Here is a 16,774-nt window from a genome sequence, read left to right as displayed (position 1 = left end):
ATCAAATGGGCTTATCTAGTAATGAAATGCGGAGAAGGCAATGCACCCCGCTCCAGTAGTCTTGCCTGGAAAATCCATGGACAGAGGAGCCTGGTAGGCTGCAGTCCATGGGGTCGCTAAGAGTCGGACATGACTGAGCAACTTCACTTTCACTTTTCACTTTCATGCATTGGAGAAGGAAATGGCAACCCACTCCAGTATTCTTGCCTGGAGAATCCCAGGGGCAGGGAAGCCTGGTGGGCTGCTGTCTGGTGGGCTGCTGTCTATGGGGTCGCACAGAGTCGGACACGACTGAAGCGACTTAGCAGCAGCAGCAGCAGCAGCAGTAATAAAATGTCTATTGCTAAACCTAAAGTGGAAAGAATAACAGAGAATTATAAATTATAGTGAAGGATATATAAGTGTGATGAGTAATCTTTGGGTGACACTCCTAAAAAACTTAGATTGAATGAGGTTGAGAATTTTTCCACTGAATCTCAGTTTGTAGCATCTGTTTTCTGTGGGATATTTTCTTAGGATTGGAAACACTTATGAATAATTGACAGGTGTTTAGATTCAGTGCTAATGACTGTACATATTTATTTATAATGTTAAAGAATTGCTATTACTATAATGCTGTTATTTTCATTTGTTAATGTTTGCCCATATGTCACATTATCCTTTTGCAATCTGCCTAAACCTTTTGGGATTCATTTATTTACAGCCATCAAGTACAGGAAGTTTCTTTCTTAAAAGTGAGTCAAGTTACAAAAGTTTATGAACAGTTATTTAGAAAGTTAGGATAATTAGGTTCACTGAGGGCAATACTTTGAACATGACTGATTTGTATAAGCTATTGCTGAACATTTTTCCCCCATAGGAAAAATTAATGTGAGTTGGGTTCCTAGACTAGCTCTTTAAATTAGTTTAAACTATGGATAGTGGTAGCAGTTTAGTCGCTAAATTGTGTCCAACTCTTGCAACCCCCATGGATTATAGCCCATTAGGCCTCTCTGTCCATGGGATTTTCCAGGCAAGAATACTGGAATGGGCTGACATTTCCTTTTCCAGGAGATCTTCCTGACCGAGGATTGAACCCACATCTCCTGCACTGCAGGCAGATTCTTTACTGCTGAGTCACCAGGGAACCCATTAGAATGTGTTGTTTTTGTAGGAAAACAAATGAAGGACAATGATCATACTATTGGAATAAGGGTGCAGAAAGGAAACAGACTATCCATTGTTGGCCTTATTTGTCATATTGTGAGAGGTCAACCAGATAGCCATACATTCTTTAGGTAATTTAAATGGAGGTTATGATTGTAGGGATGTAGGGGTGTCAGAGCATTATGGGGTACTCTCAAAGTTTTGTTCAGGGGTCTGATCTGATAGTTGGCTGGGTGGAGGACACTGGAGGAGTCCAGTTCACACTCAACATTAGAGTCAGACTGTAGTGATCTTGGATGGAAATGTTAGACAAGGCTTAGCTTCAGGTGGAAGACAATAGAGAGGAACCAACACCTGTCTGCCCTGCCAAGACTAAGTATCTTCCCAGAAGAGCATTCCTATAGTGAACAGAGGAAGTGGGGAGGGAGGATTTAGGAAAGGGAGAAATAGGCAAACCCGACAGCACATTCTGTAGCTGATGTGGGGCCTCCAATTGGCTGGCAGCCAGCAGCACCATCAGCTGCCTCTCCGGGAGGAAGCTCTGGGGCAGAGAGCCCATTTCTCTCACCTGCTATGGTCTGGTCACTTCTTGTTTGGATTCAGAGCAGGTTGTTGGGCAGCTTCACCTTCTTGGGGAATGATCCTCCTTGGCGAGTGAGCACACCATGTGGTTCACTCAGCAGAAGCTGAGTAGGGGAACACTTCACTTAGAGGCAGTAAATTTGAGTATTAATATAGTTTTTCAATGATGAGCATGCAATGACTGATACAAACTCTGCAGATAATGTCAGTCTAGCCTGGTGGATTTTTTTTAAAGAGCTTAATACAACAGCAACAAAAGAACCAGGAATAGCTACCCTCTGTAGAGTGCTTTCTCCATGATTGACATTTAATGTGCTAAGTGCTTCATGTAGTACCTATCTAAGTGTATTTGTTCCCACAAAAAAAAAAAAAAAAAATCACACTATGTATAATTTTTTGAACTTCTTTTTCTCACTCAGGAAAGTGTTGCTGTGTATCAGCAAATATATATCTATGTATCATCTAGATGTTTGCATAATATTCTATCCCTGAATACAATAGTTTTTCAATCAAGGCCTTAATAATTTCTCTGAAGATTTTTTCTTTTTCTTTCTGCATTTTTACCTTGATGAATCTCAGTGTAGCTTTGCATTTATCCTACCTGGGGTTAGTTGAGATTCTTGGACATGTAAATGAACTTATTTCAGAATGGATGCATGCATATGTACGGCTGAGTCCCTTTGCTGTTCACCTGAAACTATCACAACATTGTTGCTGGCTATAAAACAAACAAACAAAAAACATTTCATCAAACGTTACCAGATTTGGAAAAGGAAGCTTTCAGCTCTTCCTTTTTTGAATACTTTTTCTCCTCCTTTTCCTCTTAGCTGTCTTTCTGTTCTTCCCACTATGTGTATGCTGGTATATTTCTAGGTTTCCTACCTGCTCTGATGCAATGATAATTTTTCTTCCTTTTGCTCTCTATTCTTCAGATTGCATAATACTTTTCAGTCTATCTTGATTCTTTCTTTTGTGACTTAAAATCTACTGTTGAGCCTCTTTGGAGAATTTTTTGTTTTAGTTATTGTACTTTTCAACTCTAGAACTTCTATTTGATTTTTAAAATAATTTCTCTCTCTTCAGTGATAAAACATGGTCCAGTGGAGAAGGGAATGGAAAACCACTTCACTTCACTATTCTTGCCTTGAGAACCCCATGAACAGTATGAAAAGGCAAAATGATATGATACTGAAAGATGAACTCCCCAGGTCAGTAGGTGCCCTATATATGCTATTGGAGAAGGGTGGAGAAATAACTCCAAAAAGAATGAAGAGACAGAGCCAAAGTGAAAACAATGCACAGTTGTGAATGTAACTGGTAATGGAAGTAAAGTTTGATATTGTAAACAACAGTATTGCATGAGTGGAACCTGGAAATTAGGTCCATGTATCAAGGTAAATTGGAAGTGGTTAACCCGGAGATGGCAAGAGTGAATATTGACATTTTAGGAATCAGTGAACTAAAATGGATTTTAATTGGTGAATTTAATTCAGATGACCATTATATCTGTTACTGTGGGCAAGAATCCCTTAGAAGAAATGGAATAGCCACCATAGTCAACAGAAGAGCCTGAAATGCAGTACTTGGGCGCAATCTCAAAAGTGACAGAATGATCTCTGTTCGTTCCCAAGGTAAACCACTCAATATCAGAGTAATCCAAGTCTATGCCCCAACCAGTAATGCTGAAGAAGCTGAAGTTGAATGGTTCTGTGAAGACCGACAAGACCATCGAGAACTAACACCAAAAAAAGATGTCCTTTTCATCATAGGGGACTGGAATGCAAAAGTAGGAAGTCAAGAGATACCTGGAGTAACAGGCAAGTTTGGCCATGGAGTACAAAATGAAGCAGGGCAAATATTGACAGAGTTTTGCCAAGAGAATGCACTAGTCATAGAAAACACCCTCTTCCAACATGAGATGACTATACACATGGACATCACCAGATGGTCAATACTGAAATCAGATTGATTATATTCTTTGCAGCCAAAGATGGAGAAGCTCTATACAGTCAGCAAAAGAAAGACTGGGAGCTGACCGTGGCTCAGATCATGAACTCCTTATTGCCAAATTCAGGCTTAAATTGAAGAAAGTAGGGAAGACCACTAGACCTTTCAGGTATGACCTACATCAAATCCCTTACGATTTTACAGTGGAAGGGAGAAATAGATTCAAGGGATTAGATTTGATAGACAGAATGCCTGAAGAACTATGGACAGAGACTCCTGACTTTGTACAAGAGGCAGTGATCAAGATCATCCCCAGAAAAAGAAATGCAAAAAGGCAAAATGGTTGTCTGAGGAGGCCTTACAAATAGCTGAGAAAAGAAGAGAAGCTGAAGGCAAAGGAGAAAGGAAAGATATGCCCATCTGAATGTAAAGTTCCAAAGAATAGCAAGGAGAGATAAGAAAGCGTTCTGAGGTGATCAATGCAAAGAAATAGAGGACCCAGAGGGATGGGATGGGGAGGGAGGTGGGAGGGGGGTTCAGGATGGAGAACACATGTACACTAGTGGCAGATTCATGTCAATGTATGACAAAACCAATACAATATTGTAAAGTAATTAGCCTCCAAAAAATTAATTAATTAATTTCAAAAAAGAAATAGAGGAAAACAGTAGAATGGGAAAAACTAGAGATCTCTTCAAGAAAATTAGAGATACCAAGGGAACATTTCATGCAAAGAAGGGAACAATAAAGGGCAGAAATGGTATGGACCTAACAGAAGCAGAAGATATTAAGAGGTGGCAAGAATACATAGAAGAACTATATAGAAAAGATCTTCATGACCCAGATAACCATGATGGTGTGATCAATTATTTAGCATCAGACATCCTAGAGTGGGAAGTCAAGTGGGCCTTAAAGCATTACTACGAACAAAGATAGTAGAGGTGATGGAATTCCAACTGAGGTGATGGAATTCCAACTGAGGTGATGGAATTCCAACTGAGCTATTTCAAATCCTAAAAGATGAAGATGTGAAAGTTCTGCACTCATTATGCCAGAAAATTTGGAAAACTCAGCAATGGCCACAGGACTGGAAAAGGTCAGTTTTCATTCCAATCCCAAAGAAAGGCAATGCCAAAGAATGTTCAAACTACCGCACAATTGCACTCACTTCACATGCTAGCAAAATAATGCTCAAAATTCTACAAGCCAGGCTTCAACAGTATATGAACTGAGAACTTCGAAATGTTCAAGCTGGTTTTAGAAAAGGCAGAGGAATGAGAGATCAAATTGCCAACATCTGCTGGATCATTGAGAAGGCAAAAGAGTTCTAGAAAATAATCTATTTCTGCTTTATTGACTACACCAAAGCCTTTGTTTGTATAGATTACAATGAACTGTGGAAAATTCTTCAAAGATGGGAATACCAGACCACCTTACCTGCCTCTTGAGAAATCTGTATGCAGGTCAGGAAGCAACAGTTAGAACTGGACTTGGAACACGGACTGGTTCCAAATCAGGAAAGGAGTACATCGAGGCTGTATATTGTCACCTTTTTTATTTAACTTCTATGCAGAGTACACTATGCAAAATGCCAGGCTGGATGAAACACAAGCTAGAATCAAGATTGCCGGGAGAAATACCAATAACCTCAGATATGCAAATGACACCACCTTTATGGAAGAAGGAAGAACTAAAGAGCTTCTTGATGAAAGTGAAAGAGGAGAGTGAAAAACCTGGCTTAAAACTTAACACTCAGAAAATGAAGTCATGACCTCCGGTCCCATCACTTCATGGCAAATAGACTGGGGAAACAGTGGCAACAGTGGGAGACTTAATTTTTTTGGTCTCCAAATTCACTGCAGATGGTGACTGCAGCCATGAAATTAAAAGACACTTGTTCCTTGGAAGAAGACCTGTGACTAACCTAGACAGCCTATTAAAAAGCAGAGACATTACTTTGCTGACAAAGGTCTGTCTAGTCAAAGCTAAGGTTTTTCCAGTAGTCATATACGCATGTGATAGTTGGACCATAAAGAAAGCTGAGTGCCGAAGAACTGATGCTTTTGAACTGTAGTGTTGGATAAGACTCTTGAGAGTACCTTGGACTGCAAGGAGACCCAACCAGTCAGTCCTAAAGGAAATCAGTCCTGAATATTCATTGGAAGGACTGATGCTAAAGCTGAAGCTCCAATACTTTGGCCACCTGATGCAAAGAGCCAACTTATTAGAAAAGTCCCTGATGCTGGGAAAGATGGAAGGCAGGAAGGAGAAGGGGATGACAGAGGATGAGATGGTTGGATGGCATCACTAACTCAATGGACCTGAGTTTTAGCAAGGTCCGGGAGTTGGTGATGGACAAGGAAGCCTGGCGTGCTGTGGTCCATGGGGTCGCCAAGAGTCAGACATGACTGAGCAACTGAACTGAACTGAACTGATAATCTCCATTTCATATGACATTTTATCATACTTTATTCCTTTAAATACTGTTTCCTTTAGTTCATTGAACATATTTGAAATGGCTACTGGGAAATACTTGTGTGTTAAGTCTGACATCTGGGCTCTGTTGGGTAGTTCATTTTGCCTGCTGTTTTCCTCATATGAATCATTTTTTCCTATTTATTTGCATGTTTCCTAACTTGTGAAAACTGGGCATTTTAATTTTTTAAATCTATTTTTATTCATGATCAACTGGGATTTATTCTAGTTTTGCAAGAATAGTCCAACATTCACAAATCAGTCAAAGTGAAACACTACGTTTCCAAAATAAGGATAAAAATCATATGAGCATCTCAATAGATGCAGATAAATATACTTGACAAAATTCAACATTCATTTCTAATAAAATCACTCAACACAATGAGTATAGAGGGACCATACTTCAACATAATAAAGGGCTTATATGACAGGTCCACAGCTAACATCATGTTCATACACAATCGTGGAAAGCTGAAAGATTTTCCTTTACGATCAAGAACAAGACAACGATGCCCACACTTTTATTGACCAAGGAGTGAAAGACCTGTACACTGAGAACTATGATGTTAATGAAAGGAGTTGAAGAGAAACAAATAGATATTTTGTGCTCATGGGTTGGAAAAAAAAAATTTTTTTTAAATGTCCACCCTACTCAAAGCAATCTACAGATTCAGTGCAATTGCTATCAAAATTTCAATGGTATTTTTTCACATAATAGAATAAAAACTCTAAAATTTGTATTTTCTGGAGTTATCTTGGGGCTTCTCAGGTAGTATGGGGGCTAAGAATCCACCTGCCAGTACAGGAGATGCAAGAGACACGGGTTCAGTCCCTAGGCCAGGAAGATCCCCTGCAGAGGGAAATGGCAACCCACTCTAGTATTCTTGCCTGGAACATTCCATGGACAGAGGAGCGTGGCGGGATACCATCCATGGGGTTGCAAAGAGTCAGACCTGACTGATCACACACATACACAGTGTTATTTTACGTAATCATTGTGCATTTATCAATACTAAGAAATTAACATTGATACATTACTATCAACTAAACTTCATTTGAATGTAAGTCATTTTTTCACTGATGTCCAAAGATTCCACATTGCAGTCAGTCATTTCCTAAGTTTATCAAAGTTTTAAGTTTATCAGACATGTCCTTGTTGCTCCTGATGGTTTTGAAGAATACTGGTCAGGTATTTTGTAAAGTTATTCAGTTTGGATTTGGCCAGTATTTTCTCTTGATTCAACTGGATTTGGGTGAAAAACCAATTTTTGTAAGACTACCATAAAAGTGATGTGTCTGTCTCATCACAGTTTTATCAGGAGATGTATGATGTCAGCATGACTTAATACTGGTGACATCAGCTTTGGTCACTAGGTTAATTGATGTCTGCCAGTTTTCTCCATTTTTTCCATTTCTATTCCATTTCTATTCTACTTTCTATTCTCTATTTATTAAAAGAGAGTCGCTAAGTCCAGCCCACACATAACAGGAAGGGAGTTAAGCTTCACCATCTAGTGAGAGAAATAAAGAACTTTCAGACATATATTACAATATGTATGAAGCATATAGTAAGTTTTTGAGACATATCTATAAGGCAGTGTCAAAGTCTAGCATATCCAAAAATTCTTACAAATGAACTACTGAGACAACAGCAACAGCACAAACGCAAAGCTAAGGAGTTCCTACTTGGAAATCAACAAAGGATATGGATGGGAAGTTGCTAGAAAAGGACTTTAAAACTCCATTTGATGAAGAGAAGTTCAATTTACTAGTAAACCAAGAAGTGTGAATTAAAGCAATGAGATACAAGGATTCATGCCAGTCACTCTTAAGGACACGAGTTACAATGTGGATATGAAACTTCTGTTCTAGCTCAACTTCAAGAAGATTGTTGACACACAAGTTGGAATGGTTCTAATAGCCTACCATGAAAAACGCTTCAGAATGACTGGAATTCATTTCTAAAAACAACAGGGAAGTATCAGAGTTTTCCATTTAGATCAACAACTTTAAATTCTTAGCCTGAAAATTTCAGAGACATCAGGGGTTCCCCTTGCTTGTGGTTTCTTAATCCACTCATCAAGATGCACCTTAGCTTGTTTGAGCTGGCCAAGGACTACATGAGTGAAAGCTACAGGAAAATATAGTTATTCAAGGCACAGTTTCTCCTGTCAGCAAGGCATATAAGAATCACCGAACACATCTCTGCCCATTGCTGTGTTATAGCAGATCTTGCCACTAAGAATCTAAAGGGGATGGAAGTGGATACACAGGAAATTCTTCAGGAAAACTGGATATTTTAGGTAATATATTGTAGCAACTCTTCTCACTCCCCCTTCTCTGGGGCTTGTTATTTGCTTGTTTATTTGCTAAGTGAATAAAGGGATTTATTCACTGTGATTATGGAAGAACTGATATTATGTGACTTCTGAGTCTGGGTCACAGAAGATGACACTGTTTCTGTCTGATTCTCTTGAGATCTTTGCTCTTGGAATTCAGCTGCTGTGCTGTGAGAAAGCCTGTGTATAGCACATTGGGAGTCTAGTGTAAGGAATCAAGGCCTCTGGCCTTTAGCCCTGGCCGAGCTTCTAAATGATAGCCAACATCTATCAGCCCGTCATGTGAGTGACTTGGAAATGGATCTTCCAACCTCAACTGAGCTTGCCCAGAAAATGCCATGGAAAGAAGATTCAAGCTGTCTTTGTCAATTTCTGAGAGAATAAATTCATGAGCAGAATTAATATTGTTGTTTGAAGGCACTAGGTTATAAGGTGCTTTATTATTTATTATTTTTAGTGGCGACTAGAATAGGCTTTGTCAGAAGGACAGTAAAGCAGAGTTGAGACTCAACTCCTGGTCAGGGTCTCCATTATAACAAGCTGACACTGTTCATTTTCTTTATTTAAGAAGTTTAAGAAATGACTTAAGAGAAGTGGCTTGTGCCAGCATGGCAGTCTGGTCCTCTGCTTGCAGGTGCATTTGATGGATGGAGCCCAAGAACCTGGGCCTCAGCTGAGAAACTGGATTGGCAGCTTCTTTGTGTGCCTCAGACCCTCCCTCCATTCTTCCTGACTCCTCTTCTGCTCGCCCCAGCCTTGAACTACCTTCTCACCCCTGCACCATCTTGCCATCCCTCCCATAATTCAGTAGTGTACAGGAGCCAGCTCAGACTAGCTCACAAGACTCCACTATCCACATCTCTTCTCAACCTCACAGAAACCAATAAATGCTTCAAGTTAGGGCTTCCCTTTCTATCCAGAAGCCAGTTTACCAGGATCTCCAGCTCCCTTAGCCTTACTCTGTCTTGCCCATGAGGTGTCCACAGAAAGAAAGAAAGATCAAGATAAACATGAAAGTTCTAGACTTTGTCTTCAAAAGATTGGCAGACATAAATTGCCATTTGCACAAGGCTCTGATGTCAAAGGGGTGAGCCAGGGTGAGTGTGCAGAGCATCAGCTGCAGTCTCAGAGAGTGGATGATGCTGCTTAGGATGGGAAGGACAGAGAAAAGTCTGACAAAATGCCTTTCAGGCAGAAAGATCCAGTACCCATACTGAAGGAGGGGGGTGTCCACTGGGGGAGGAGGGGTGGACATACATGGAAGTAGGCTGCAGTGTTAATTTATTAGATGTAAAATTTTCAAAATCTAATTTTTCAAACTCCATTTTGGTGTTTTTTTTCATTTTCAAAATATACTGAGAATTTGAAAGTAGTTGCAAGTGACCTGGGCCTTCTCTGACTCCTGAAAGCCCCTGAGAGCACTATAAGGACATGGAAGTATAGTCCTTCCAAAGGGAAGCTCTGCTCAGTGTCCTCTGGCTAGCTGAGGACAAACTGTGAGTGTGTGTGCGTGTGTGCGTGTGTGTGTGTGGATGTGCAATAAATCCACGAGGCTGAGGAAGCAGTCAGCGTTCATGTGGTGAATGACCATAGTGAGGACCTTGGATTTTACCTTCTGTGGGAGAAGCTGCTGAAGACTGTTACATGAGGAGATGGTGCACAAGTTGGTTTGGCTGAAATAACAAGGAGCTCCAAAAATCTCTGAGGTACTTATAAAATGTATTTCTTCTTCACATTACATGAGAACTGCAGGTGACCTGAGCCTCTGCTCCAGGTTGCAGGCCTGCTCTGCTCCTGCTCGTGTCACAGGTCCAGGGCCCAGGCTGTGTCCTGGTCTGAAATGAGGCTGTCTAGTGCTTAGAAAAAGAGCAGGGACATGCGAGATCTTTCCTTTCTGTGGATGGATTATTCTTTAGTGGTGGCAGGAGGGCTCAGTAGTTGTGGCACAAGGACTTAGTTGCTGGGTGACATGTGGGATTTGAGTTCCCTGACCGAGGATGGAACCTGCGTCCCCCCTGCATTGTAAGGCAGATTCTTAACCACTGAACCACCAGGAAGTCCTAAGGTTAAGGCCATCTTAAAATAGCCTCCGGAGACTATCAAAGATGATGAAAGCCATTGGAACACAACCATTCACTCAAAGTGTAAAGTATCTTTTTTTAAAAAAGAATTTTATTGGAGTGTGGTTGATTTACAGTGTTATGTTAGTTTCTTGTGTACAGCAAAGTGAATCATTTATTTTTGTCATTGTTGTTCAGTTGCTAAGTCGTGTCTGATTCTTAGCGACCCCATGGACTGTAGCATGCCAGGCTCCTCTGTCCTTCACCATCTCCCGGAATTTGCTCAGATTCATGTCCATTGAGTCAGTGATGCTATCTAACCATATCATCCTCTGCCACCCCCTTCTCCTTTTGCCTTCAATCTTTCTGAGCATCAGGGTCTTTTCCAATGAGTCAGCTCTTCACATCAAGTGACCAAGGTATTAGAACTTCAGCTTCAGCATCAGTTCTTCCAATGAATATTCAGAATTGATTTCCTTTAGTGTTGACTGGTTTGATCTCTTTGCAGTCCAAGGGACTCTCAAGAGTCTTTTCCAGCACCACAATTCAAAAGGATCAATTCTTCGGCGCTCAGCCTTCTTTGTGGTCCAACTCTCACATCCATACTTGACCACTGGAAAAACCATAGCTTTGTCTGTATAGACTTTTGTCAGCAAAGTGATGTTTCTGCTTTTTAATACACTATCTAGGTTATACATATACATATACCTACTCTTTTTAAGATTCTTTTCCCATATGGGTCATTACAGAGCATTGGGCAGTTTCCTGTGTTATACAGCAGGTTCTTATTATCTGTTTTATATATAGTAGCGTGTATATGTCAATCCCCAAATTCCAATTTACCCCTCCTTCCCTTACCCACTGGTGACTGTAAGTTTGTTTTCTACATCTGTAATTTTATTTCTGTCTTGTAAATAAGTTCATTTGCACCCTTCTTTAGATTCCAGTATGTGAAGTCTCTTATGCCACATGAGCAATACATGCTGCCTGCCACAAGCAGCCTCTGTGCAGCGAGGGGCTGAGTAACAGCTGGCATTGGGAAGATGCTTTCATCATTGTTGCCAACCCACCTCTCGACCCACCTTTGAATGCTATCCATGTTTATTTCTCAGACTTTATCATTTGTGTGGAGTCTATGACCATGACCCCAAGAACAGCTAAAGATCAAACAGTCTTTCCCTTTTGTTTCCCCTCTGCCCTGTGATCTTCCTGCTCCAGTCCCTTTAGGCCTTACCCTGGGGTTTTCTCACATTCCCTCTGATTTTGGATTGGGCAGAACCCCTGTCGGTTTTAGCTGCTGTTCTTAGATTGGCCCCTGTGCTTTTCAGAGAGTACCTGTTGACTGTTTTGAGGGTTTTTCATTGTTTTGTCTCTCAGTCACTTACTCCACTGACTCTGCTTCTTCTTACACAGATGCTGACATTATGCAGGTCACGTGGCAATTGTGATTTGTCTCCATATACTTGTACCTTGAGGCTCAAGGAGACACTTTGTCACCTAATTTTGTTAAAAATGTTGGCCCTGGTTTTAAGTTTTGCTATCTAGCTGCTCTGTTTTACATGAGGATTCAAGGAAGATACAGAAACTATGCTCCCAATGTAACCACCATTTCTCCCCAAATACTCAGAACTAGCATTCTAACAAATTCCTTGGGAGATTTGTATGCATATTAAAGCTTGGGAAGAACCATTACAGATTCTGGGATATGATTGGCCCTTCATAGATAGTAGTTATTAATATATACTTCTTAAAATTTGTTCAAGCAGCCCTGGAGTCATTCATCATATTGACTGAGTTTATGTTGATTTTCAACATTACTACACTAAAGACTTTTATTTAGGGTAACATATTAAAGCAAGACCTGCTATACTTGTATTAAATTTCTATTACTCTACTTATTCAGCTGCTTAAATTATATATACTTTTTTCCAGATGGATATGTTAGGGTAGTCCTTGCTTATACCAAGTAAACATATTATCTAGAAGATCAATAAAATTTCCTTCACTAAAGTCATGCACCACTGTGGGGTAGGCTCCTCTTTCCAGCATCAGGGCAAATTTCAAAGAGTAAAATTTATTCATCTCGAGACAAGACAAAATCAGAGTTACATTTGCAATTCATTATCAATCTGTGCTTCAGAAATCCTCTGAGCAGTTCTGGTCGATTTGGACAGATGGCAAGTTTATGGAATTCAGGTATAATTTGCTTCATACACCTGATCCCAGTCTTCCCTTTCACTGCCACATTCACCCCCTCAGGGATTTATTTGTTTACTTCTTCACAGTTGGCTGTATTTTGCAGGGGGTGGGGGTAGGGGAAGGAATGCAAGTTGCAGACTTCTAAGTAAAATATATCTCTTGTTTTTTTTCAACTCATCTCCTGGCCCCTGACCCTTCCCTGCTGTTGCATTGCCATACTTAAGACCTGGGAGTCAAATAAGAGAAAAGCCTTCAAAAAGGATAGAAGTGATAAGTTTGAGATAATGTAATTATTCCCATGTAGATATGCCTGGTTGGAAACTGCTAAGTCACTTCAGTCGTGTCCAACTCTGTGCGACCCCATAGATGGCAGCCTACCAGGCTCCGCTGTCCCTGGGATTCTCCAGGCAAGAACATTGGAGTGGGTTGCCATTTCCTTCTCCAAGGCATGAAAGTGAAGTCACTGAGTCGTGTCCAACTCTCAGCGACCCCCTGGACTGTAGCCCACCAGGCTCCTCTGTCCATGGGATTTTCCAGGCAAGAGTACTGGAGTAGGGTACTGGAGAAAATTAAAACATAGACATATAGCTACATATATGTATAGTTATTAGAATACAAAGTATACATAGTAGGTAGATTGTAAAACTGGTACAGGATAATCAAAAAATCTTTTGCCCCAAATGTCATCAAAGTTTCTACATCATATTGGCTCATATGTCATTTACTGACTTCTGTGCCAGATAGGTGCACTGGGACCAGAGCAGATCCCTTTCCACAAGTTACTGGCTGATAAATGAAGTCTCCATGTGCTGCAGCACAGCCAGTATCAGTAGCTCAAAATAAAATAGGTAAATGGAAAGCAGCATGCATTCAGTGTAGCTGAGAGGATTTCCAAAAAAAGGGAGTAGTTTTGCATCAGAATTGATTACCAAGCTGTCCTCTAAATCTAACTGTGCCATGGTCTATCTAGCCAGATAGTTCCTCATCTTTTTATAACCCTAATACATTCATCAAGTATGACTCAGGTAAAATTATGTCTTCATGAAACCCAGATTTGACTTTGTGAATAGATGTTTATGATTTTAATGAAGTCCATTTATCAGTCCCTAACTTTATTGTTCATGCTTTTTGCATTTTACTTAAAAAAAAATCTTTGCTCACACCAAGATCAGGCAGATGTTTACCTGTTTTTCTTAAAATTTTGTGACTTTATTTTCATTTAGACCCACCTTTAATTGGTTTTTGTGCTTGAATATGATGTGAGAGAGGCATTCGTATATAATATTTTCCGTATGGATGTTCAGTTGTCTTAGCAGAATTTATTAAAAAGATCGTCTTTCTCTCTACCACAGTGCATTTATCTTTGCATTAGTCAACTAGTTGACTATGTGCAGATCTGGTTTGATCTGCAGTTTGTTCCACTGCTTTATTTTTTTCTTCCTTGTCAGTATCATACTTTCATAAGAAATGCAACTTCATAATAATCTTGCTGTTTGGTAATACAGGACCTCCAAACTTATTCATCTTCAGTTGCCTTGGCCACCCTTTTCCTTTTGTAGTTCCATGTAAACTTTAGAGTCAGCTACAAAAAAGTCTGCTAGGATTTGGATTTACATTGCATTAGATCTATAGATCTTCTGGGTCTGGGAAAAATTGATATCTTCAGAATATTGAATGTCCCAATCCAAGAGTATGAATTTATCCCTCCCTTTTTTAAAAAAAAATCTTCTTTAATTTCTCTCAGCAGAGTACTAAGGCTATAATGAAGGGTCTTACATATGTTGTGTTTAATTTATTCCTATATATTTGACATTTTGTGATGTTAATGTAAATGACATTTAAAATTTTGTTTTTAAAATTTGTCACAGGTTTATAGAAATGACCTTTGTATCTAACAACCTTGCTAAATTCAATTGTTAATTCTAGTAGTTTGTAGTGTCTTTTGACCTTTTTGATATACATAATCATGTTGAAATGCTTAATGACAGTTTGTCATCTTTTTAATCTTCACATCTCACTTGTTTTATGTTCTTTTGTCCTTTCTTGCTTTTTTGGTTTTAATTTAATTTTTATTGTTTGATTTTTTTCCCTCTAGTAACTGGTTAGTTTTACACTTGTCAGTTATACATTGTTATACCATTCTTCTGGTGGTAACTCTAGCGGTTACAATATGCATTCTTGACTTGGCTTCCCTGGTGACTCAGACGATAGAGAATCTTGATTTACTACAGTCTAGTAAAAATTACCGGGGCTTCCCTGATGGTTCAGTGGTAAAGAATTTGCCTACTAATGTAGGAAACGTGGGTTCGATCCCTGAGTTGGGAAGATCCCCTGGAGTAGGAAATGGCAACCTGCTCCAGTATTTTTGCCAGGAAAATCTCATGGACAGAGGAGGCTGTCGGGCTACAATCCATAGGGTCACAGAGTCAGACATGACTTAGTGACTAAACGACAACAAAAATTACTACTTTTACCACTTTCCCAGTAATGTTAGGATCTTATGATACTTTAACTCTATTTACCCTCTTCTGTATTTTGCATTATTTTTGTCAAAAGCATTATTCTATGTCATTTTAAATCCCACAAGATAGTTAATATTGTTTTATTGAGTTCGTGTTGATTAAACATATTCAAAAGTTACTTTTTCCAGTGTTCTTCATTCCTTCTTTCATTGCTTATTTCTGCCTGGGATCATTGTCCATCTGTTGGAAGAACTCCCTTTTGGGATTTTAGTGCTTTCCTGTTGCCATGAATTTTCTCAATTTTTCTTTGTCTAAAAATGTGTTTGTTTCACCTTTATTTGAAAGAAATTGTTTTTTTGGTTATAGAAATCTAAATATGTGCATCTATACCAAATACCATTTAATAGTCTTACAGATAGATGAAAATTTATTGAGCTTCAAATTTTCATAGTTTATAAAGTTGACATTGAACTTGCTGTTCTAGTCAATATCATGTAATTTCTCCTAACATCCCCATATTTCTAGTGTTCTATAATGGGAATAGTCTCAGATTTGAAAAGAAAAATATTTAACTCAAGAGTCAGTTTAACTTAAACCAAGTCATTTAACTTCTCTGAGCCAGTTTCATCATGTCAAAAAGGGGGAAAATATATTGTTGGCTCTATTTCACTGGGAAATTATGAGGCTCTGTTGAGATCTGTATGAAAGTACTTTGTAATATGTAAAGCACCAATCATTTAAACATTTTTAGTGTTATTATTTACTGGAACAGAAACATTTTCAATGTATGCATCCAGGATTTTCTTACAAACGCACATTTTGTTGAACACCCATAAAATGGTTAAAAAGACAATATTCATGTATGTATGTATATATTGATATATACTTTGCCTTTTATGCTTAAAGTTATATAAAACACAGCTTACACAAGGTCAGTGGCAAATGTATTTCTGATCTTTCAAACAACTATTAAGAAAAGGGAGACCTGGCTAGTTATATAATTCAAAATACCCAGAAGGTAAAATTAACCCATTGTTCAGGAGAAAAGGTCTTTCCTAACACTAAGTTCAGGCAGAAATTTCCCCTTAGTTTTCTTAATGATGTAGATTATTTAAAATATTTTTCTACTGGTTTAGAGATGAGTGATTTGCATAGTTATTACAAATTAGTGTTGAACTGATCTAGAACCTTAATATTCTGTTTCATACTCCTGAAGGGAGAATTTATGCACATTAATATGAGCTTCAGGCAACCACTCTCCCACCCTATTTGCAAATGGATTCTATTTAGAAAACTAATAAAGATGCCAGCTTCCTTTTCAAAATTCTTGGGCACACATTAGAGGGAAGGCTAGGCTAATAAATTTAAATTTCATTTTGCATATATAACACTGACTGAACTACGTTAGGAAGACAGTATTTATCTGCATTTTATTTTTCCTTCAAAGAGGTTAATTCAAAGATTCCGTACTACCTTTATCAAATATTTATTGAGCCCCTACTCTGTATAGGCATATTCCTGTTGGATTGTTTGCTCTCCTCTGACAAAAGTTGTTCATTCAGAC

At 39.0% G+C, this 16,774-nt stretch overlaps 1 protein-coding gene across 12 annotated transcripts in view; it reads left to right on the top strand.

The window, feature by feature from the left end:
- The window catches only part of LOC120860387 (serine/threonine-protein kinase Nek11-like), a 277,232-nt gene that overhangs the window by 90,697 nt on the left and 169,761 nt on the right, over positions 1-16,774 (top strand). The gene's annotated exons all lie outside the window — the stretch shown is intronic.

Source organism: Oryx dammah, unplaced genomic scaffold (genome assembly GCF_014754425.2).
Source record: "Oryx dammah isolate SB20612 unplaced genomic scaffold, SCBI_Odam_1.1 HiC_scaffold_11058, whole genome shotgun sequence".
Lineage (NCBI taxonomy): Eukaryota > Metazoa > Chordata > Mammalia > Artiodactyla > Bovidae > Oryx > Oryx dammah.
The sequence above is the reverse complement of the archived record's forward strand: the minus strand, read 5'-3'. Positions and strand labels throughout refer to the sequence as shown.